Source organism: Passer domesticus, chromosome 10 (genome assembly GCF_036417665.1).
Source record: "Passer domesticus isolate bPasDom1 chromosome 10, bPasDom1.hap1, whole genome shotgun sequence".
Classification (NCBI taxonomy): domain Eukaryota; kingdom Metazoa; phylum Chordata; class Aves; order Passeriformes; family Passeridae; genus Passer; species Passer domesticus.
In genome coordinates, this window is record NC_087483.1 from 16,442,591 (window position 1) to 16,467,994 (window position 25,404).

Here is a 25,404-nt window from a genome sequence, read left to right on the forward strand (position 1 = left end):
GGAGACTGCAAATCTGCAACAGACACAGAACTACCCATGGATTTATTGCACCATAAATAAATCAGAAAGGCATATAAATTACTAAGCTTGCTGTATTGGAAAATGGTATTCTCCCACACTGAATAAAACTGGTGTAATTAAACTGGATTTATAGTCTTACACTGGCTTCAGAAGAAAAAACACCACCCCACTCCAGAAAAACCTTTACAAACCAGCCCCAAACCCAACATTTAATGGACAAATGTGGAAGGAGAATTATGCCATGCATAAATTCTCTGTCATAAATCTGATCATCGTAGCAATTAATCAGGCTGAAGTGGTGCCCACTGAAGGGCATTTGTCATTTTATGGCATCCACATTTTCTCTTGTATCATTTGTTCACGCAAAACAAGAACTTCTGGTTTCTATGTTGCCATCCAAGAGTAGCAATAAGAAATTATTTTAGTTGCTTCAAGCTAGTTCCTAATGAATATATTTCTCTATGCTATCTAGGTTGCCAGAAATTCTTATGGCAAAAAGGATGAGTAAAGGGTTAACTTTCCTTCATCTCAAAGATGGGGAGAATATTGTCTTGTAATTTGGGGATTTCCAGTGCTGCCACTCAAACACTTTATTCTAAAAATCATAATGCTAACTGAAATGTTACAGAATTTGAGAAAAAGAGCTAAAGGAAGTGTCTTATTAAAAACACTTTCCTGATGTGGGAATAATGATGCTCAGCAGGTAACAGTAGAACAGTGAGGGGATCTCTTTGTCATAGCTTGCTGTTGCTCCCAGTTTCCCTTGCTGATCAGTTTCAGACATTACCTTGGAAATGACAGTGTGTAAGGATATGGATGTGCTTAATTTCCTTTCAATTTCCTTGCCTGGTGTCCATTTCTGTTGCCTAATGCCTGGGGACAAGTACAATTGGAACTATGGTATGCAGCCAACAAATCCCCATTAAAAATCCCCATTTAAAGGGTTTGCAGTTTTAACCTACAAATGTTTCTATTTAGACCCCACTGAAAACAATGTTACCAGGTTTGGTAGTGATTTTGGGGGTAAAATTCATATCTCTATTAGCAGCACTGACATGTCTGATTAATTTTACACAGAGCAGTGAGGTGACATGGTGTCTGGACTACAACAGGATGCAGATTTAAAGTACCACACTCTTCTCCCCTGGGCAACATCATGGTTCTTTTGGTCCACGTGAAGTTGGGAAGCCTTAATTTTTTATTTGTTCACCCAAAATTGTGATCATATTTAATAATTCATGACAGCTACCTGGCACAATTTCAATTCATGTGCCTAAATCTCGACAAGCACTAATTAAATCTGGCCAACAAACCTTCCCTTAGTACACACACCCCACTCACCAGTAGATGGCCTTGGTCACAAAGCTATTGTGGCTGGGAAGTAACTGATTTAATGAGACTGTAAGTGGGGTAAAGGATAAAATGGTAGAAGCATTAAGTGCTTTTTAAATAATTCAGATTTGTATTTTTAATTTAAAAAATCTTGATATTTTTCCTTGCTTTCATAGTGAGTCAACGATAGTGTCTTGTGTTCTCTCTGCAGTGCCTCCCCATTTTAAAGTGGCAATTTATCTGCATTCTTAATGTGGGAAAGATGTGCTGTACGTGTGAATTCACACAGGCACCTCTGTGGCTGACAGTAGCAAAGCTAATTTTTAATATTTACAGTTTGAAATATGTTTATCATGTTGATTGTGGTTCCTTTGCCTCCTGTCCCAGCATTGTCTGATTACTTCAAGGGACACATTTAGCTTTCTCCAGTTTCTAAGGCATGTTCAAGCTTGACTTTATCATCACTTTGGGTTATATTTAGTTAATTATTTTGAGGTCTTATGGCTGGAAATCTGTTTAGTAGTAAAAGTCATATTTTTTATCACAGTAGTGATCATACTCCTTCAAAACTTCACAGCTGCCCTGCTTTTTTTGTTTGTTGTGTGATTAAGCTTGATTTCTGGCCCATGTGCTCTATTGGTTGCAGGTGGGGGCTTTGAGATTCCTTCCTCCCAGGCTGTAATGACATGATGGCTCACAGCTTAAAAGAGATGGGATAGAAGAGTGTGTTCTGCTTTTAGTTTCATTTCTCCTGTGTGCATGGGTGTGATAGCTGATCTCTAGGCACTGGGCCACATGTAGACACAGGAAGAGGTATTTAGCTGTTAAAAAAGCAAGCAGTGCCTACACAGCTGTGCTTTTGTTCTTCTAAGGGAAAAGCACCTGGGGCAAATGCTGTTGCACAGTAAGTACTGACTGCCCTAACTCATAGGAGTTCCCCTCCTTGTCTTTTACCTTCATTTTCCGTTGCTGGTATGCCCAGCCTTTTGGATATTTATAGTATTGCCATAGGATAGATGTTGGGTAAGTCACTGTGAACTTGTGCAGCACTGTTGAAAACACTCTCTTAATCACAATGCTTCTCTTAATGTGTATTTTGTCTGATTTCAGTGGTGTGTGCTTTTCCTAATATAAAGTTCTCTATTGAAGTTGTTCAGGGGAAGCTGTTCTGCATTTTCATGGGAGCAGACTTCTTTGTTGCCTTTGAAGTTACTCCATCAGAAATACAGGGAAGCTAAAGTTAGACATGCTGTATTTTCTTCTGTGCCATTTCATCTCTCCTCTGCTGTCACAGAACAAGGCTTTTCATAGTGAGCTTGGTACTGTAGTGCCAAGAGGCACATGAGGGAAGGGAGCAGGACAGCAGAGACAAGTGCAGAGGAGGTGGCATTTCACCAAGGATGAAGGCAAGATGATTTCTATCTTGCCATAAGGTTCCAGCCCTCTATCTGAGAAGGTAATAAAGCATTTGTACCAGTACTTGTAAACATGGTAGGACCATTGTGGCTTGAATTGTAAACTTACTGTGTATGTACTTAAAAGTTTCAGAAGCAAATCTACAGATCAGATGTTAAGTCTGAATTTGTATCAGCTGCATTAAGACAGTAATTATAATAAAATTTTAGCATAATTTCTGCTGTGAGGAAGGGAGGGCTTTTTCTTTTGTTCATGTTGTTCTGTGGTGGTTTTTGTTTTTTATTCTCTCCTAAACACCAGCAGTTAGTCAAGGCTAGAGAAAGTGTTTAGTACATAAGACATAGCATAGATGTCTAAGGGAAAATTAGAGTATCAGTCATTTTTACATATTTCATGTTCTACTTTTAGATGCTGTGTTGGAAAGAAGTGGTGTTTTAATGCCAAATTGGTAACATTGACTGACTTTTTCTGCAGTGGAGGCTCTTGTTTCCTGATGGAATCATTTGCATATGTTTTTGCCCAGTTTTCTGCCGGTGCAGCTCATGCTGCAGGATCTCCTGCAGTATACAGTTTAATCTCTTGCTTTCATTTCACTGAAGTTTATGGGTTTCAGCAGGGGTAACTGGGTGAAAGTTAGTGCCTGCATTATACTGGAGATCTGCTTAAGTGATCTAATGGTTCCTCCTGGCAAAATCTGTGAAATTATAATAGCAGAAGTAGAGAGGAAGGGGATCAAAGGTGGGTGGTAATGCAGGATTCATATAAAAGGGAAGCTCTATGTATTCTGTCCCTAGAGCAGAAACTGAAGCAGCCCTGAAATGAAAGTAAGTTTAGAAAACTTGAGAAAAATAAATTATGAGAAGGTTTGTGTTCTGACTAGAGGTTGTTCTCTCAGATAAAAGGCTAGAGAACTCCTTCGTACCTGAGGCAAGGAGAATTCCTTGTAAGTTTCTGAAGTGGTGTCCTGGGTATCAGGAAGAAGCAAATTCTAGAGGATTTATAGTGACTTGCCTCAGTTGTGAGAAAGGTCTTTGGAACACTTTATAAAATGAAGACACATGTGCTGAAACCTTCACTTACAATAACCAGGGATTATTTCTCTCCAGCAGTAGTCACTGCCTTCTCATGAGACTGTCTGATACTTTCAGTCTGTAGTCAAATGGCCTTTGTGACTTCATTTACTGTCACACTCTTCTTTCCTTGCAGATCTAGCAGGGGATATTTGAGAAGATGAGCTGCTGACACTCATTCACAGATGCATTAATTCCATTGGAGTCTCAGAATCAGTTAATAGTCTTTTCTCAAAAATCTCAGTATCTCTAACAGCCTAACCAGAGCTGAGCATGCTGCTGCAGATGAGCCTGCTGTATTTATCCACTGTGTTGGAATAGTTAACTCTAATTTCATATTTAAGAATTCTCAAGCTTAGTGTGTAGGATCTAATTTCTTCTGTTAAGCATAGTAGCAGAGTACTTGAGATTTCTCCCCAGCATTATTTCTGACCTTGTGTGTGACCAGTAGGGATTTCTTTCCTTGTTTAACTGGGGTTCTTTTGCCCAATCACACATTACCACCACAGGTTTGTTCTCCCCTTGTTCTTAACCTTGTGCATGCCTACTCTTTTTACTATATTCAGTATGCACTCCTTTCTTTCTTGTTCCTTTTGCTTTCTTTATGGTGCACTAAGTGATTATTTCTTTCATCCTGTGCCCAGAAAAAAGATAAAATCTGTGTTTCAAAGATTATGCCCAAAGCTACTTAAAAAAAGATTTTGTGATTCAGACATTCAAAAAATGCCAGAGAAAGGCCAGCTCTAGTTTCCTGTACTCAGATTTTCACGAGCTCTTATCTTGCTGCCTGTCTGCATGTCTCTGCTGGGACAGGCAGAGCTGTGTCACTTGAAGTCAAGGCCTGTCTAGATGCCAGTGATTCTGAAAATTGGCCAGTGTACCATGTCACAGTTGTGTACCCCCTCCTGCACTGATCTCTTGTCATATTCTTCATATGTAAATTGATACCCCAACTCTCAGTACAGTTTATTTGATACATAAAATTTCTGTGTCCATTCAAGCACTAATCCAGCCAATTGTTTGAGCACAAAAGACCTAATTGTTTGCTTTAGCTTTCCTGCTGCTTTACTAAAACAGTGACCCTTTAACTTATATTTACATGATCTTTACTTTTTGCTTAAATTTTTCTTGAACTTTCACTAGACATTTACTTTAAAAACCCTCCCAGTACCATTTGGGGGTGGAATGAGCTACAAAGCAAAGAGGATTTTAAAAGGATTCATTTAGATACATAGTGTTGCCTGCTTGCTTCTTAGCTGGTTTGCTAGGCTTTGTGGTTTGGAAGAGCTGTTGTGGGGGAGTTTTGAATAGCTTTCTCTTCTAATTTCATGTTTGCATTCACAACAGGCTGCCTGTTTTAGTAGTCTTTTATATTTCTCCCCAGTGGACTATATTTCCTGTTTTCTTTGTGAACATCACCATATGTAATTGCTTTACCATTCTTGCTTTCTTCCTGAATGATTTGGGAACAATTTTGGAGCCTCTATCCAGATATACATCCCTCTCCCAAGTGTATGAGTTCTCTTCAGTGTAGCCCTGAACAAGACTGTTTTGAAATCCACATATGCACTTTCACATATTTTGTTTCTTCTTGCCCACCTTTCTGTTGCATTTCCTTGTGGAGTCTTGACAGCACTATTGCAGTGTCTGTGCTGATGCTACAGCTGTTTGGAACACTCAGGTATCTGAGGGAACTGGCTTTATGCTGTTATTTCAGTTATTCTTTAGCTGGTAGTCCTGATTATTGATGAAGACCACATCTAAATATATGGTCTTTGTGGATTTGCTTGTGTATTGTTTTTTATGTTTTGGGTTTGATGGTTATGATTTTTTTTTTCAAATGCTGCATCCAACTTAATATTTCATAAAGTAAATAACTGAATAAATGTGTAACTTCTGTTACTGGAGTCTTAAATGCCTGAGGTGCTTCCTATTTCATATTCAGGGCTGAAGTTGCACATAATTAAATCCTGTCATTTCAGCATGAACTATTTTATTGAATCATATTTTATTCACATGCCTTTTCTCTTTCAAAGTTCTCTGGTATGCATCAAACACTTGCACATTAGTCGTACAGTCTGCTGTAGCAGCTTAACTTGGATTAATTTCTTATTCTTGTTAGTTTGTGAAACAGCTCTGGTTTTGAGTTTTAGCTTCTGTGTTTTCCATGCTTCACTTTCTCCTCTTCTGTTTTTTGTTTTTCCCCCTAGAAATTGTGTAGAAAGATCATGTTTCCAGTAGATACTTGTATGTCTGGTCCTAAATGCAGATCAAAATTCCTAAAACGAATACTCTGTATGTGTTAGGGGACTAAATGTAGCATCGTTATTATCATTTACTTGAATAGATTTCCATTATTCACATTCTGTTACTCTCAATGCCATATTCCATCCTAATATTCTTAATGGCAATTACTACCAATGCAAATAAGCAAAGCTGTGGAAGAAAAGTCACTTTGGAAATGTAGTAATACTGTCCTTGGTGAGAGCACTGATGAGAGATAGGGATTTGTTTTGTTTTGTCTTCCCAGGCAAGAGCAGACTGTGCTGCATGGAGTTTCTTCAGGCTCTGTGCAAGCTACTGCACAGTTAAGATTATCCTGGGATGGGTCTACCAGAATTCTTCAACCATGGACTGTAGAGATGTGTGTGGGCATTCTTAGGCAGTTTTTAAAATAAAAGGTACAAAAGTCTCCATGGGGCATAAGGCATAAACACTTCAGAGGGGTCAGAAAGCACTTGTAAATATATGATGTGGTGGCATAATAATCCTGTTTTTTAAAGTGTTGTTTCAATTTTGCTCATCTTCCTCATCCTTAGTTCTTGGATGTAATGAGAACTATTGTCATTTTTACTTTCTACACAGCTTGATGTTTCCCTGGTTATGACTGTTTAACCAGATCACAGAGAGTGGTTTAACAGTGCATCTCGTGCACTAACACTTCAGTGTATTTGCAGTGAGGATATGGTACAGACACCTAACATATCTATCACCCCTAAAAAGGTGTTGTGTTCATGCAGAAATGTTCATGTATGTCTGCCCTGTAAGCCAGCCATGGTAACTGGTCTTTCTAAACCACTGAGAAATTAAAAACCTGTTTTGCATGCAACTTTCAGAGCGTTTTATTATGTTTATTTACAGATGGAAATGGGGTTGGGTGGAGGAGTTCTTAGCTATATCCAGGTTCACTTGCTGAAGTCAATGGGAGAATACAGTTCTTCAGTCTCAGGTTAATACTGTTTCTGTGGGGTCAGAGCCTCCCTGCCAGTATTTTTACTTTTAAAGTGTGCATTTTGCTTGTTTGAGGCCTGAGGACTCTTTTCTAAAAGCCCCAGTACCTAAAGTTTTGCAGTGACTTCTGCAGTGCAGCTGCCTATCACTGAAGACAGCTCATGAAAAAAAACATGACTCAAAACTTCTTATAAATCACTCTTTGATTTCAGTGTGCTTCAGAATATTCTGCAATTCACTGATGAGCCTGGGCACTCAACAAGGTAAGGTGCTGCTGTGTGTACTAGCCCCAGTGCTACCAAATATTCCATAGAAGTACCATGGATTACAGAGTTTCACTTCTGCTTTTAAGTTCTGTGAATTTCTAGGAATTTATTGTTTGTGTAGGGTTCGTTTTTTTATTTGTTTGGGTTTTTTAAATCAAAATTATCACCACAGTGCTTGGCACATTGCAGACTTTATAATTCCAGGTTTAGATTCCTTTTATAAATCTGAGCCTCAGTTTCCCAGTTTGATACATTTTCCTAAGTATTGCTAGGAACATGTTTTTGAGCCTTACTGTCCATGTGGCTTTTGTCTCAGAGCACGAGCAATGATTTTCCTCTTTTCTCTGAGTGCAGTCCAAACCCCAGCTTTGCATGAAACCTGGCCTGTTCTACTCTGTTGTGGTCTTGGAACAGTAAAATAGTCTCTGTGGTGTTCTGTGGGGAACAGCCTGGAGCAGAGCTGTAGCTACAGCACAGAGCAGCTGTATCCTGCTTTCCTCAGAGCAGCAGAGCTCGCTGAGCCAGCCCTCTCCATGAACCAAGCTGTCCAGTGTTTGTATTTCAAATACTACCCTGACCTATACACTAGACTAAAGCTTCCTGTTCTAATATTGATTTAAGACTTAAGTATCAGTGGCTTATTTTTTTACATTATCATTCTCTTATTTACCAGTTCCCTGGGATATGCAGAGGGCCATAGGCAGGCCTTCCTAGCAGCTAGGATGAGAGGAAAGGAAAAGCACATGAAAGCTGTTTATGAAAAGAGGCAGAGCTTGAATTGCCATGCAACTCACAGAGTATTTTGGTTCAGCAATCAAATTGTGTACTGTACTATTTGCCAAAAAAGAAGAAACACAGCACTCATTCTCTTGAAAGCTCTCTCCTGCAGGAATTTGTTAGCTTACTTTAAGTTTCATATTATTTATAAGCTCTGACCCAGACTTCTCATTAACTGTTCCCAAAGCACTAGAAAAGGAAAGTAGAAGGACTTCCTGCTTCATGTATCTGGTTAACAGCTGTGCCTCTTAGAGGAAGGAGAAAATAGCCAGTAGTGATAAAAGCTCACCCTGCTCGCCCTCATAGGGAGCACTGCTGCGGTGTGAGCTGCCTCTCCCCAGGATCCTCACGTAGCAGCACTCACTACAGTGCTCTCAAGTGCAGCTTGCTGAAAACACCTTTATTGTGGGCAAAGAAAGGTTTACTCCTCCTCCTTGCCCCACTGTTGGCTACATATTCCCTCTATTACTTTGTTGGTTTTAGTTTTTAAGAAACTGCTAGGCTGGGCTTAAAATACAAGTGCTTAGAGGTTTTTGGGTTCTTTGGTCAGATACTGCTCTGGCTCATCAGTTGTTAGTGTTGTGAAAGTGTGAGAAACCAGTTTTATTGCATCTCTGCATGTGATCAGCCCTGCAGTACTGGGTTGCCTTCTTTCAGCAGCAGTTCTCTCTCGTGGAGCCTGTCTCTGCAGTAGAACCAGTGCTTAGGCAGCCTCCTGTCCCCAAATGAGTCTTGTTACATGAGACCATCACCTGCATAGCTGCTGGCATCCTGAAATTACATACTCGTCTTCGCCCTTAGTTTTTTGTAGTTGTTCTGATCCAGTGTTCCTGAATAGAAACAGTAAAAATTATAGCAGTGGCTTAATATTTGTTTAATGAATTAAACTCTGAGATCTGACTGCTTTTGGTTTGTTTTATTCTCACTTTCTGAGTTTATATGTTCATTAAAGGTACATTTTGGAAAGCTCTTCTCTGTGATATTGAAAACAAAGATGGTGTCTTCCAGTGCCACCAAGACTGTCCCTAGTTCACATGCTTGTAGGAAATCAGGATTTAGGATCCACGTGAGGTATGGTGAGAATCTCGGGAGTCGATAGCAGGGTTTACTTATGTTTGCAGATGGGGACATTACACAAGCATGAGCCAACTGACCAGCCCTGCCTGTGGAAAACAAAAAAACATCCTCAGATCTTTCCATCTGTGCGTTGGCAGCTGAGATTCTCTTTTCCTAAGCGGCACATACCTCTTCAAGGAGGTGGTGACATTCTTGCCCAAACTGTACTTTGTAAGTCAGCACCATCTAAATGCAATTCTACAGGTTGCTGTCTCCTGAGGCTTAAACTTTTCCACCTTTTCTGTTTTATAGTATTGAAAGTAGTTTACCCTGTGTGCATTTTTCAGACTTAGGAAGGGAAACCTTTCTATTCCTTACAACTCAGGAGAATTTTAATGCACTGGGAACACTGACAGTCTCTCAGTATTCCCCTTCAATATATATTATATATATATATATATATATATTAAAAAAAACCCCAACTACTAACAAATCTTCCCACTATTTACTAACGCTGCATCTTCCATATGACAAGGCCAGAATTCATAATAGTCCCTTGAGTACAAACAAGATCAGCACCCAAACATTACTTTTTCTGTTAGGAAGAATGGAGTGTAGAAGGGTGTTCTTGTATGGCAGACTGTTCCTCAAAATGTTTGATCTGTGTCCAAATGGAAAAAAAGATGCCTTTGTATTTAACTTAACTCGGTTTGTATTTCCCTGTCTAGAGTATTACACTTGTAATGACAATTATGAAATTTACTTCTCACTAGACAAAGAAGTAACTACACAATGAAACTGGATCTTTTCAACGAACAGGAAATCCTCTTGACCAGCTTAGTTCCTGCCCTAGAATATAATCTGTGTGCTTTACCTCTACTCATACATGCTTGCATACATCTGTGGAAGGCTGGGGGAATTAACAAGTAATCTAGGGAATTTTTAAGAATAAATTCCTAACTCTCAGCCAGTCTGTTACCTGAAATTTGTTAGCACTTCTGGAGTTTTGACTGAGAGAGCCAGGCTCCAAACTGAGAAGTTGTGTATTTTGAATAGCTTAAGGTAACAGGGATCAAATTGTTAGGAAAGTTACGGCTGGTTAACGTGACTGTTAGGAGGGTTATCTTGATGACTTAGGCAGCTCCTGGCTGCCTGAGTAAACATCTCTGTGGAGCTCCATGTGCTGCCCTCTCAGGTCACAAATCTGTTTGGGGTCTCTCTTCAAAAGCTACCTTACTGTCTTTACTTCCATGAAAAATAAAATCTCCTATTTTCTGCAAGGCAGATACAGAGGGTTTTTATGTACATTAATTACCTGGACATTATGCATTTAAAGTGCTTTAGGAAGGATGTTGCAGAGAAACGGTTGGATGGAAGTGTTGGTTTGAAGCTATCAATTAGCTGAAGTCCTAGGTTTTGAGATGTGAAGTTTCAAGCTGTGCAAGACCTAAACTCTCTTCTAGCCTCTCTACCAGCTGGGGTTGTAATAAAGTGGGGCAGAGCAGCCATGGTATATCTCTTCTCCCTGAGGTGATTGTACTTCATGTGATGAAGCAGCAGAGGAAAGGAATGGAGCAAAAGGGCTTCAGAGGAACTGGGTTATGCTAGGGAGCCTTTCCTGGAAACATAATGAAGCACAGGATGTGATAAGCATAACTCACACAGAAGGAAACTGCTTCAGAAGGCTGCAAGGAAAAATGCAGCATCACTTGTGGCAGACAACTCCCAGGGATTAGAATGCATTGGCTCTGGCTGAAGAAGACAATCTTGCAAGACAGTTTTAGAAAGTTTTTATTGTTTATGTATGGAAAGCATATGCTCTTCCTTAGCAGTTGCATTTTGTGAGTCTGCATGCACTGACTAGAATTAACTGTTTATGAAGAGTGTGAAATGCTCCCTGGTGGTAGCATTTATCCACTCCCTGTTTTCTTCGAGGGAGATGAATTGCCTTTCTAGTAAACATCATTCCTGGAGCTGGAAGTATCCAGGGAAAGGAGTTGTGGGTGGGCGCTTGGAAATTGCCTGGATCTGCAAAATACCTCTGTGCTACAAGGGAAAAGGGAAGCTTTACTGAGGAGCAAGGAAGAGCTCTGTCACAGTTTAACCAGGACAAGCTCTCACAAGGGTAAGAACAATATCACAATGTTAAATATCTCTAAAATGACAAGACCTGGCAGTGAGACATCAATCTCACAATCCTTCACAATGCCAGGATTAATTGCACAGGATTATGATGAGAAGGTTGCCCTTCTGCCAAGCTTGTTGCCTAATGCATTTGATGTTTCCAGTAGAAGCTATTTCTATGAATACTGCACAGTCACCCATCACTTAAAAGACTGAGGAACATGAATGTCTCTAGTTACTGATGTGAATGATGGTGCTGGCATTATGAACTGCCCAATGACAAGTTGTTTTGTTCACTTACTTGCATTATGAGGTCAATGAAGTTAATATCCTTAGTAAAACATTTCTTTGAGTCAGACAAAAGGCTCCAATCCAGTCTTTGATTTGAAATTTCAAAAATATTGAACTTAGGATGAGTGGATATGCACATGACACTTTCATTATTTTGCATTCAAATTCAGGTGGTTTTAATTTACACCAAAATAATCTTTGTTGTACCTTAGAGGTAACTTTGGCCTTGCATATTTATGAAATTCCATGGCAGTTAATTCATGCTGCTGCTAGGAAGAAGTATGCAAGCACTGAAGTAGTTTAACCTAAACCAGAAAATGTGGGTTGCTGTTTTGATAACCACTGTCTTTTTCCATCACAGTGAAAGTCTTCTTATGAACCTCTGACATTTGATGATCATTATGTCAAAAACCTTTTGGGGTAAGTAAAGCAGACAACTTTTTTTAGTGCTTTCTTACTTCTCAGCTTATACTGAAAATGTAAAAGGGTAACTGATAATATTTTAAACTTTAACTCATTGTATGCTTCCATTATACATAGTTGCAGATATGCAGAAAACAGAGATCTACTACGATCTACATTATCAAGTGACATGTCACAGATGACAGATAATTGTTAGGACTCTTGTTACCATGATCAAATGGTTTTGTACATGAACAGTGCTGATAATATATTTATAGAAAGCATATTTAATTCAGAGAATTTGTAAGCAAAACCCCCCTTCTGCATGTTTTTCAGTTTGGTTTCAAGTGACTTGTCATAGCTGTAGACATTACAAAAGTGTATTTAAATAATGATAAGCTAGTACTTCTTCTCTTATAAAATTTGATTAGGATAATCCTACTTTGTTCTTGGCAAGTTTTGTAATTACTTAAGTTGATAGGAATTATTTCACCGTTCTGTAAATAATACCCTAAATGGTTACACAAAGCAATGCAACTGTTTAGAAAAGGAAATGCTGTGTCATCATAGAAATCATAGGCAAGATTTAAGTTGGCAGACAGTTCTTGATGCAGGTTGAATGTTGCAAGGTCACTATGTCCTTCCTGCCTGTTATTTGCTGAAAGAAAAATTCCTGGAATTCTTGATTATGGCCAGAAACACAAACTTCTTATCTGAAAGCCACTGTGCCTGATGCCCTTAACATTATGTTTTAGGATTAGATCTTGATGAAAAGTGAGAAAGACCTGAAGACTCATCTTAGTATAAAAGGTTTCATGCAGTTTCGTTTCTCAGACAGTTGAGTCAAATAGATTGCAAAATGTCTCTTTAGCTAAAATGTACTTCCTTTTAATAATATATTCTAAATATTTTTTTTAAAAGCAAACAGTGGGGAGGAAAGTAGACAACCAAGTGTCCCTCCCTTTTCCCTGGGTTTATGTGTGGAAGAAATACATCTGTGGCTCTGTATTCATATACCTGAGACCAGTGAATGAATGTTTCTTAGGAATCTCCCCCAGAACAGCATGTGTTACACACCACTGCTGCTGTATTCTCAGAGCCTCACAAGCATAGGAAATAAAATGTACTTCCACTGCTGTCAGGATTATGGTTTCCATCACAAGCCAGGGAGCAGTTCCAGAGGCAGGCTCCGAGAGCAGGCTCAAGTGTTGCCAGCAAGCTTGGAACACATGGTGCCTCTTTAGAATCCCTTCTTGGAGAAGAAGGAGCCTTAAAATAGACTCCTTTTCTGTAGCACCATATGCAAGCTATTATCAATCAAAACTTTTCCAAACTCATTGTTTAACTTTCTATAAAGAGAACCTTCTCAAGCAAGAGGGAGCCCCCACCTTATGAAATGCAGAGAAAATGTGCTCAAAACAAAGGAGGAGTCCTCCATTTTAAAACCCAGAGAAAGGTTTAGAGGTATAAGCAGAAAAAGGGTTTTATGGCTGTGTTTATGTATTTTATATCTCTAGCAATGTGCATTTTTAATCTAAAAGCATAAAATTGCACAATGCCATCCTGAAGAAGAGGGTTCTGTTGTTCTGGTTATATTTTTTGCTGTGTTTTATAAGAAGCTAGTCAGTGGCTCACTGAAAGCATAGTTAACCCTAGTAACTTAATAACACCAAATTTTCTGGTTTCTTTAAGCACAAAGCAAGCTCTTCCTTTGCCTGCTCAGCATGAAAGCAAACAGTTTATGAGGCACCAGCTCTCTCACACTGTTTGTGTAGTGTGAGCAGCACAGAGCAACTGGACTGTGCTGAGCTCTGGGCAGTAGCCCATGGCCCCCACACAGCGCCTGAAGAGCAGTTCTGGGCATGGGACAGAGCTTTGGGACCTTCAAAGGGATTTTCAACCCTCTATAGCTATTGCTGCTGCACTTTTTTTCTTCATGGTTGTGGCAACAGTGTTTATTTCTGTCTTGGAAGCTGGCTGCAAGGGAAGCAATTTTAGAGGCATCAGGTAGATTAGAAGATTTCTTGCACTGTTGTGTAACCATCACTTATCTCTTCTAGACAAAACTTGCAGTGCAAACATGATATTACCTCCTCAGGGAAATTGTAGCTGAGTTGCAAGTTTAGGCTTTGGAAAAAAACAAAAGTGTTTTGGACCATAATTTCTTCTTTCTGCTTTTAGTCCTGGCTTTTTTGGGGGGTACGTAAATCCCCAGTACATTAACTTAGTGTCTGTTAAAGCTGTGTTGCTACAAACACAAAGCATGTCCTTATGTGAGCTGCTGTGCCAGAACAGGGCAGAGTTCTGCCTTCTGAAGTTACTGGGGGCCGTCTGGTGAAGCCATTTCCTGGAAGGGTGTTCTGATCACATCTATGAGCTTCTAGGATGAGGTTTCTAGGTAAATGCTAGGATTTGAGTCTATAATGCTTCTGACATGCAATTGCTCTTCAATATCATCTCTGTCCAGGTTACATAGAGTGAAAATCAATAAAAAATAATAGACAGGCTTTCTTTGCACCAAATAGGTGCTCAGACCCTCAGACTCTACATGATTGGCCCATGCTGGAAAATCGAGTGTGGTTGTCTGCCACATGTTTTGGACAGAAACATATATCAATACTCAGATCAACTTTTAACTGTGAGGCCAGAAATTGGTCTTACACAGTACAGGTCACTGAAGCTGATAATTGCTAGCAAATATTTCAGATGTGCTCACACATGGTAGGGCCTTAAAATCAGGGTGGTTTTGGTTTTTGTTTTGTTTTTTTTTTCTCTTAAGTACAAAACGTGGCTAGGTGCTCTTGGAAGTTTCAGAAGATATCTGAACAACTTTGCACGTCCAAGCCCCTGATCTCTGGGTAGGGCAGAAGGGACTTGTGCTTTTGTATTCTGTGGTCGTGGGCTTGGCCTTCAAGATGTTGTGATATCATCTGGGACTTCAGAGTTTAGCTTCTGTGAAGTGGCTTTTTTTTTTCTTAAGCTGTTATATTGAGAATTGATGTGCCAGTTTTCAGCATTTTTGATGCACAAAGTAAAGCTGTTAGTCTTATTAGTACAGTTTTGTAAATACTGCATTAGTTTCCAAAAGCCACGTATAAGTACTTGGGATGTATTTTCTAAAACTGCTCAGCAAGCAATGCCTTTGAGACTGGTGTGATTTATGAAGTAATCTGTGTGTATCAGCCAGCTCAGTTCTTTCAGTTCTTGATAGATGGTTACTGAGATTAGTTGTATGTGCCTAATGATCATCCAGGAAATATGCCTAATCCAGGAGAAGGGCAAGAGGTGTGAGAGGCTCTGTGCCAAAAAGCTTCTGGCTAAATTCTGCCATACTGCCAATGCAATGTCCTGTTACATACCAAAAACTGCCTATACTGCAGTTGGGAACAGCATTTTAAAAATAAAATCGAAGTTTTCAAGTTCACACCAATGATTGACTGATTTAATCGTGACTGCATAATAATGAGTTGAGAACTGAGCCCCTTAAATGAATAACATGTCATTGCTTTTGGAAATAGTGAATAACCAAAATAACAAATCTGGTCAGTGGAGAGCATCTACTTCCAGAGAGCTAAAATGGGAAAATAATTTGAAGTGAGGAAGTTCTTTAATACATTACTTTGAACAGCAGCCCAGTTAAAAAAATTGGATCAGATTCACAAATCAAAATGTTGCATTTTTCCACAAAGCTGGATCTCTGCAAAGAAAAGCAGTGACAGCCTAAGAGTACCTGTTTTCTCTCAAACTCTGCTAGTCTTTTGAAAACTCCAGGGCATGCTTCATTTTAGTGCAGATTTTTTGAGTCCCTGCAGGATTTCACTAAATTAGGAAAAATTCCCTGTAGGGAGTATTACTTTCTGATTTCTGCTCTAAGCAGTTAAATAAAACGGGTTACTAATGGGAGCTCAAGACTGATGGTAGAGCACATTGTGGAGATGGGCTAGCAAAGGGAAAGTACAGATGTCCAGGATGTGGTTCTGGCCATCCTGTTTGCAGTGCCTGTGCTCTGAACAGCAGTGCAGGTTAGCCTGGCTGGCTGCTGTGGCTGTGGCTGGCTCCTCGTGCAGGAGAGCACTGAAGAGAGCTGTGGGGGCATCTCCCATTTTCAGTGACAAAGCTGTGCAGAGAGCAGCTGTGGCACAACCTGAGCTAAGTTAGTTGCCAAATGTGCTCTCAGAATTAATCTTCTTCATCCCAGAGACATTTAGAGCACTGAGGGAATGGCTTAGACTATTAACCTGGAGCTGGAAGTTATCCCCTGAATAATCACTTCATCTCTGGCACCAGCTAAGGGTATGTGTTGTAACCTTATGGGACTGTCTTATTAAACTAGTTGAAAGGGGAGTGTGAGTTTTGTTTGGCTTTTTTATTTTTCCCAGTAATTCTAACAGGAGGTTGTTCCAGGTCTTTAGCAGTTGCCTATCTCAAGCATAATATTGCTTTGCTGATACTTCTATGACATCACCTTTTTTCACCTTGGACCTCCTAGTACAAAAATGAGTCTGTCTGCTTGAGATATACTTGTGCACCTTTGTGGAAGCACAGAAGAGTTTGTGGGTCACAGATGGTATGAATAGGTTTAGTATAACTGGGACACTTGTTTGATGTGCACTAGAGAGTAATTTAAAAAATCAAGCTCGTGTCTTTGTCTTCTAATCCTATCATCATTGGAGTTGCCAGACAAAAGAAGGTACTTAGCTGAATCTTGATAGACTGCACAGCACATAAAAATAGACAAGATGGGTAGCTATAGTAGTGGAAATCACAGATTTACACTAACCAGCCTATTTTGGACAAAGCCAATATCCTGACTTTCAAGTGGTCAACATGGGTGACTTCCCCCCCTGCCTCAGGCATAGTTTTTTTATACTGGACTTTTATATCATTTTGTCTATGGGTTATATACTTTTCTTTAAGCTTTTATGTATCTTTCTAAGACTTTTGAATGCTTATTCGTCTATATATATTTTGAGACCAGAAATACGGTTTCAAAAGGAGGAAGTAGTTTGCTTGTTGGGCAACTGAAGTCTGTGTTTTGCTGCAATGCTCTCTATACCAGGCATAGCTGATAGTGGTGGTCAGCTTTTGCCATTTCAGTCACTGTACTTTTTCCACTTTCCTAACCAAGATGTTTAGGATTCCTATCAAGCCTGCAATTACCTAGGAGTAAACAGAGTAAGAAGTATTTTTCTAGAGGTGTTGGATCTTTAACAAAATTAAATTTTTTACAGATGTGTTTATCCAAGTTCCCTAGTGTGTAAACCCTTTGATTAGTTTAGTTTAGTTTATTGAGCATCTCTAGGTTTAGGATTGACTCATCCCTGTATTCAGTCACATGGCCAGATGCCCAGAACTGTTGTTTTGCAGGAGAAGTGGTTTACAGTACTGCTCCAACATTGTGTGGGCTTGTTCTGCCCACATGTGCCTACAAGTATGTAAAAAGCCAGCTGTTTGCAAACTTCCTTGTGTCATGTATCCTGTGTTAAGGACAGTGTCCCATTGACATGCCACTTCCACTCAGGGCCACCTGTTTGTCTGCATGGATGGTAGCTCCTCCCAGCAGTGATCTCAGCTGGTTTTTAGTTAAAAGAATAATTATTTGATGTGACTTTTGCTGTCTTTAAGAAAAATTTCTTGCTGTACTACTTGAAAAAAATTCATGTTTGCCCCCTTTTTTTTTAACTGCTTCACTCAAGACTGTTTCCAGACAATTTGCACCTTTATCTACTCCTGCTTATACCTGCAGGAATCACAAGTGGCACCATAGGAAGCAATGATGTCATTTGAGAATGTTGTGAAGAATGGTAGTAAGGTGTGCTCTGCAATGTTTGTTCTTCTTGCCAAAGCAACCTGTATGGGCATTGATATCTCTGGGTATCTTTCACTCTGATCCTGTGAAGTGCTTTTGCTGCACTGGTAGCAAGTGAGATTCTGTGAATGTGAGTTTAGGTTGTGCAAGGTCCGTGCATATCAGAAATGTGAAGTAAACTCCTGTGTGCCTGCTCCATCATCAACACAAAGTGAAATGGCTCAGGTTAATCCACCGTGAGGCACTTGAGCAGACAGTAATACCCAGTATATGGGCTGTCATTCTTTTACCATTATGGAATCATACTTTTGTGGTTTCTGTAGCTGTTTGCCGTTTATTATTGATTAGTTTTTTTATTTGCAGAACAATGAGGAAGACATTAACTCAGGTAATGTATTCCTGCTCATCTGTGCAGATTCAACCTTCTTGATCATAATTAATCTTGCTCTTTGTCTTTCAGCTGTAAGATTTAGATCTTGTCTAAAGAGTGAGAAAAATACCCATAACTGGACATACATTCACTGTGGCAGTCAAATGATAGGAAAATGTTTTTTATGACATATGAGAGAGCAGACACAACAGAAACAATGTCTTCTCTTTTTCAGTCCCGTGATACAAGCATGAAGGCAGTACAATCCATCTATCATCGTTGTCCTGGGACTTTATAGCCAGGCCTCCAGGCTGTAATTGCTATTTTGTGGCAAGAAATCACAGCTATTTTTGCTTACATAATCCTCAAACCAGTCAGGTTTTCTAACCGACTTTTCCTCATCCCTACTTCTACCACTGTAAATTAGAGTAGTCTTGAAGCTACTTTGGTGGTACAATTACTACATGTATGGCTGTGGTTGACTGGAACACTTGTCCTCTGGATTTAATAGGAAATGTTTTGAGCTAAAGAGGGTAGACTGTATAAATCCAGATCTAAAAACATACTGAAAACTTTTGACTAAATAGAAACTCTACAGAGATCACCTGACTTTTCTGAAGAGGTGTCACCAATGAGGAGTAAGCAGATGGTCTCTGTTGATGCGAATGTCAGAAGTACCAATAAAACTTGTAGAACTTCCAAATTTGAACTTTTCTTTCAAGTACACACATTTTTCTGTGATCCAAAGGAGGTTGTTACTGCTTTTTTATATGCGCTGAAAATTTAGAGTAGTTTTACTGCTTGTAAAAGAAAAAAAAATTATAAAGAAGCTGACAGCCACAGCCAAGAAGTACATAATGCAAAGTGCTTGTCCAAACACATTCCTTCTAACTTACACCACATCCTGTTAGTCCTTTAATAGATCTTGTATGAATGGATAAAGCAGATTAGAGGGTCGCCAACACCCCAAGCTATTTCAGAAAGACCTTAAACTAGAATTCTACCACCCAGACTATTCACTGGAGTTGGCTGTGAGAGTGTGAATGCAGATCCAACTTTGGACATTTTTCTCATTCCTTAGAAATCTGAAATAAGAGTGAAAGATTCTTAACTTCAAAGCAAAACAGACAAAAAGGACTTCTTTGGGTATGTTTAAATAATACTTACATTGAAGTGATTGATTTGTGACTGCTAGTAAGGCTAATTCTTGTGATTAAAATCAGTGTCTGAGAAGGAGCCCTGTCCAGTGTATGAGAGGAAACAAACTCTTAGCTCAGGCTGGAGTCAGAAGTTTGGTCTTGAGTAGACAAAATCTGTGCTGGGATCAGTCTCTGCCCAAAATGATCTTTCCCTTGGGGAGTTTTGATGAGGTCAGTCAGGCAGCTGTGTGATAAGCAAACTCACTTCCTATCTGTCTGAATAGCCATATTTCCCTGGGCTATGTCTCCACCATCTAAATGTGGCAGGAGTAACTCTGTAGAATAAGGAGTGCAAAATAAGTTCTGCTCAGGTCCTTAGAAATATCTTTTGTGCTTCTTCCTCTTCATTCCCACCGTTCCCCAAATTCAGTTCAAGCAATTTATCCTCTCCTTTTCTGAATGCTTTCTCTTCATTCACTTTGAGATGTAGCCATCAGATGTTCACAGAGCTGTGTGTGTTTATCATTGCAGCATTTGAAAGTATGTCAATGACTTGCAGATGCTCTACGGGCTGTAACCAGACTTGGCTGTGTCAGTTTTAACATGCACATGACAAAACCACACTGGCTCTGGACAGGCCTTGGTGTAATAAACTCTCTAGGTTCTCCTCCTACATAAACACTTTTATGTTCTTATTAATTAGAAACAGGAGTCTGTTTCTTTCAAAGTTCGTGTGATAGCTATCAGGCCAAAGAATGAGGTACATGCAATATCTGAATAGTAATGTGTTGATAATACTGCCAGGGATCTGAAGTTTATTTTTTTGGGAAATATATGTTTATGAGTGTGTTTGTGTATATATGTGTGTGTATATATCTATAAAAGTTAAACAGGCATAAACAATAAAGCTCCTGGAATATTTGATGTGGTGTATTTGCAGTTAATTCACTTCAGTATATATTTCACATGACATATTGTTGACCTTAAACTTTAGTGAATATTTTCTTGCCCTTATATCTTAATGTCTTTCAGCACAAACAGATCTTGAAGCTGCTTTATGAATTGGCAACAGCACTGTGACTTACTGAAATAAAAATACAAGAGCAATCTGGTAATAATTATATAAATCTCCACTCAGAAAGGTCTTTAGGTTGGCTGTAATTAGGAGTATATATCAGTAACTTCTGTTTTATAGCACTGTTTCATAATATGGCAATATTTGAATGTGAAGTCTTTTAAATAGCTCTGGCCAGTTTAACTGTAGAAAAATGGGGATTAACTTTGTTACTGATCATTTATTGACAGATAAACTTTCACAAGTAGGTGAGGACATGGTTTGATTACAACAGTCCAATTACCTAAGTAAATTTCTTCAGGAAGTTCTTACCTGCTGTGCCAGTCAACAAATAATTTTCAGAATTTCCTTTGGTTATAAATCACCATAAACTGTAACTTTCTGTGCACTGGTGGTGGTACAGAAGCCAGGAAAGAGGACGGAGAGAAGGCAGATGGTAATGAAGAAAGCCCCTTCTGGCATGAAAGGGTGTGTTTGCAAGTTGCAGTGATGATGGAGGTAATGAACAAGCAGAGATTTGGGGCCCTTAGTAGGCCCATCTCTTGGGGCTGTAATGTCATTGGAGAAGAGTGGGAAATTCAGACAAATGTTGACAAAAATTCCCTAAGCTTACTGAAGAAGCCAGAAATGTTGATGAATTACACACTGGATGATGCTGACTGCTTCATAAAGCCATGGCCTGGCTTAGCACATATCAGAGAATCTGCTTCCCTTCAAAATCTCATCAGCATCTATTGCAGTCCTAATCACTTTCCATCTCCAATTTATACCAATTTAAACTCCCCAAGAAGAACAGTTTAATATTTTCTTGTTTAAATTTCCCTTCCCATCAGAATCCCGCAAGTCTTGCTGCTTTTGTCCTGCTTTGTGTGAAAAGAGCAGTAACACTTATCTCAGGTGAACTTTTCCATTTAATTTTTTAAAATTACTTTGTGCCTTGAAATGATTGTGTGAATTTTCTCAAAGTCTTTAAAATTCAACCTATTCTGGTTTTTGGGAATATTATTCCTGAATGTTGTGTTTTGTAATTCACCTCTGTGCCTCTTCAGGAGGATGTTAAAATGGCTGTTTCAGGTAGTTGCTTGGGAGCTCCTTTCAGAATCTTGGCTTGCTGCTCTCTGCCCACCACTGATATGAAGGGGATAATGCTGTCAGTTCACTGCCCTTCTCTTGGCTGTAATCACATACATTAAAAAAATGTATAAATACAGCAGGTTCTTTCCATGTTGCTGCTAGCAGGTTTTCTCTTTCCCATCTTTTCCTCTCTCTTTAGAGAGAAAATAGTCCAAGTATATTCTGGAGACCAGGACTGTATTTTGACTGTGTAATTAAGAAGTGCAGGCTGTCTTATCACAACTCAGTTTAAGGTTTTCCTAGTCTGGACTGTGGCATGTATGAACTATAAATGCTTGAAATTGAGCTATTTGTGAAGCTGTAAAACTGATCTTCACTGATCCGAAGATTCCAAATTCGATTTCTGCCTCTTCTGAAGTTTTTCATGATCTTGGATGGAATGGTTTCATTTGTATGGCCCTCCTGCCTCCAGACAGTAAGGACTGACTAGTCTGCTTTTCATCCAGTGCTTTCTGCACGTGTGCTCAGACCCAAGCACCAGGGCACTCAAATGTGAACGTGGCTTTATTGATACTGAAGTGCTAGATGAATTCTGTGCTTGTACAGCACCTAGCAGATGAAAAGCAGAGCATCATTTGGGACATCTAAGTACTATGGTGATACAAATTATGATGGTGCACATAACAGAGACGACATGCATACTCAGGCAGTGAAGTCTGTTTTCGATAATTAGCTGCATAGCAGATTGGAGAGAATTGCAATTAGCTATAATCACTAATGAAAAAGCATGACACTTTGACAAGGAAACAATTTAGGGGATTAATCTGCAGGATGGATGTTGATTGTGATTTCTAAAGGAAGTAAAAAGGTCAATACTGATACTAGAGTTTGTATGGCATTAAGATAATCAGACTGAGGTATCTTTTTATTTTGAAAAGGTCTTTAGTAGCAAAATAATATTAGTTCTGCAAAAATTATCTTACACTGAGGCTAAAATATGATTAGTGGTATCAGTTCAAAAACTCATGCTGGATAGAAATCATTTGACAGGAGCTTTATATATTGTACTGCTGTTGGGACATTGAGCTCTAACTGCTGTAAGTGGTAATTTTTTAAATAGTTTAAAATATCAAGGTCTGTTTTTCCAATCAGCTTCTATACTGTTGCTCCACTGTTATTTAAATAAATGTCTGTTCTGTGCAAACTGCAAGAAGGTTAAGCATTTCCTGAAATGCTGGTTAAAGCAAAAGAGAGACTGCATTTTTCCTTGGATTGATTCTGTTTGCCATTTGTCCCTGGCCCTAGTGGAGAACTGGGCTCACGTGTCTAATGCTGGATGGGAAATTAAAGCCCATGTGTCATTAGGGGTTTGGTTTTCTTTTAAATTCTCAGTTGAGCCAGTGTCTGAACAGCTCTGTATCTATTCTCAGTCCTTTCCATCGGCATCAAAGCACAATCTTTTCAACAGAGCACCTGATTCATGAGACAGCCATACAGGAGTTAAATTAGGAAAGGAGTGTGCCATATGTGGCCGTGTTGGATTCATCAGTTGTTTGGAGAAGGAAAGGTAGTGGGTGTTTGATGCAAATCTCTCCAGTGAAAACACTTCACAGCTCACATCCTTTCCTGTGCTGGGATAAACTTGGGTGAAAAAAGCCTATTTGTCCTCTTTAATGACTTGCTTTACTCTGTGTCTACTTTCATCTTGTTAATTATATACAGAACACAGATTCTCCAAGAGCAGTGTCTTTGCACTCAGTCAGGACCCACCAAAATAATTTCCTCACAGGAAATTCTCCAGAACTTCATAGGCCTGGGGTTGTGACTGGCATCTTCTGACTGAGCGGAGAATGGAGATCACTGAGTACCAGGAGAAAGGATAATATTTTTGCTTTTCAGCATCTTCTTTAAGCTCTACCCTGACACTAGGAGAATGACAGTAAAGCACATCAGCTCCATAAACTCTAGTTTGAGATCTGAAAGCCTTTTCTCAAGGTTGTTTTATAACCCTGAAATTAAATTTAAAATGTTATATTATTAAAGACTGCAGAATGACAGTCTCTCCCTTATGCTTCCAGATTTCTTGTTCCACTGCAGCACCCTCAGCACTGCAGTCAGGTGAAAGCCATCAGGGTTCTGACATGTTTTCAGCCAAGCTTCAGATGCATCATCCCAGTCTGAAGGGCATATGGCACTTTCAGCACTGGAAACACAGTATCTGGTGGAAATCAGCAAAGTAACATTTACTCAGCCCTTTGTGCAATGCTCCTGTTTTCCTCTTGCTTGTAGAATTTATTATTTCTATAAAGCATGCAGCCTTCTGTTATAATTAGATGCCTCTGTATGACACACTTCTGGAACGTGAGTCCAGCTGTACTGACAGCAATATCTGCTGTCAGGGTGGCAGCAAAATCCTCTGTGGGTGACATACCTACATCTCCGAGTGAGCAAAACCAACAGATTTCATTAGCACAGGCAGCAAAGAAAATCTTTCTTCTGTATTCAATGAAATTCCATAATGATGAAGGGCAAGGTTAAAGTGAAAACTGAGTTAAAACAACCATTCAAGGGAGAAAGGAAGCTGGTGCCAAGAATACTTTAATAATCTTTTTCTGCTCCAGTGTTTGTACCAAAGTAACCTCTTAACTTCTTAAGCAAAATACTATATTTGTTGTCTACCATTCAATCACTTAGGGGAAGCATTTAGTTCCCTGTTTTATATGTGCTGTGATACAGTAATGGGATTTGTGTACCACTGACAAATCAATGTGGGAATAGTATCCCATCCAGACAAGCTTTGAACTTTTCCTTCAGAACAAAAAGAGCAAATGAAGTAACAAATCTGGTTTCTATAGATTCCTGCTTCATGATTTATGCAAACTTTGACTTTTTTATAGTTGCAAATTTAGAAGAGTAGCATTCCAACTATGTTCTCTGATGTCAAAAGCTGTTCCCTCAGCCAGATGCTGAAGATAGTGTCCTCTATTTAGCTGCCTGTTTCCTCTTAACTCTGAATTGCCCATTCCTCTGTCAACTTTGTTTGAAATCTGATAATAAGTTTACAAGTCACACAGGACGTGAGCCTACATGCACAAAAAATTACTCCTCCATTGTGACTGTCACAGTACTATTTCCTTTGGGAAGCAGCTGATTAACCCAAAACAGAATTCCTTGACCTGCCAGGAGCTGCTTTGTAGCCGAGGGCTAGACTTTCTCACATAGCTTGGCAAATTTGGGCTCTCATTACCAGCCAGTGACAGGTCAATCTTTTTTTTTTTGTTTGTCTGAAGTCTGGGTTGCAAGATATGTGGTGGTATACAGAAAACACCTCTGTGCTTGTTGAAATAGGTCCATATCCTGTAACAGACTTACTAAAAAACATGGGTCTAAGAGAAGTGTGGAGTCTGAAAGGCCACACTTCCCACCACACAGTGGGCTGATAATATGATTATATCCTGATTTGTAGTCATTTTCCTTTCTTGTTTTTAAGTAAAATTCCATTTTCTCTCCAGGTAAGATGTTTTCAGAACTTTCTTACTGCTATCACAAAATTGTGGTAAGAATTAAGAGACTTTTGAAAGTTGTAAGCTCTACTATCAGTTATATCCAACTGAGAGTCTGTTGGCCCTAGCATCACAGAGGGAGATGTAAAGTATTAATTTATTAACTGTGTTTAATCTACTAACATACACCATTCTAGCAGGGCACATATAGATTTCTTCCTTATAGTGAGGCCTCTGGAGCAGCATCCAATTCCTGTACTCCTGATTCTCTGCCTCTGAAGGGAAAGACTCTGAACCCAAGCTTTTCTGCTCGATTATTCTTTTTCCTCTCATTTGTCCCACTCATCCTTTTTCTTTTGCTTGGCCGTACCAACACTTTCACTACTAGAACTCTGTTGCTTTAACAAAACAAGTGGGCTAAGGATTGAGTCATAACTGCACACTGCTT

The 25,404-nt window shown here is 39.3% G+C and overlaps 2 long non-coding RNA genes across 2 annotated transcripts in view; one reads left to right on the forward strand and one right to left on the reverse strand.

The window, feature by feature from the left end:
• Positions 1-264: 264 nt before the first annotated feature.
• The window catches only part of LOC135308714 (uncharacterized), a 47,535-nt gene continuing 22,395 nt past the window's right edge, over positions 265-25,404 (forward strand). Inside the window, exon 1 of the long non-coding RNA XR_010369089.1 lies at positions 265-2,257. This is a non-coding gene — a long non-coding RNA (uncharacterized LOC135308714). The remainder of the gene's footprint in view (positions 2,258-25,404) is intronic.
• LOC135308715 (uncharacterized) lies at positions 10,944-11,671 on the reverse strand. Its single transcript, XR_010369090.1, has 2 exons — positions 11,340-11,671; positions 10,944-11,215 (listed from the first exon to the last, which is right to left on the reverse strand). It is a non-coding gene; the product is annotated as an uncharacterized LOC135308715 (long non-coding RNA).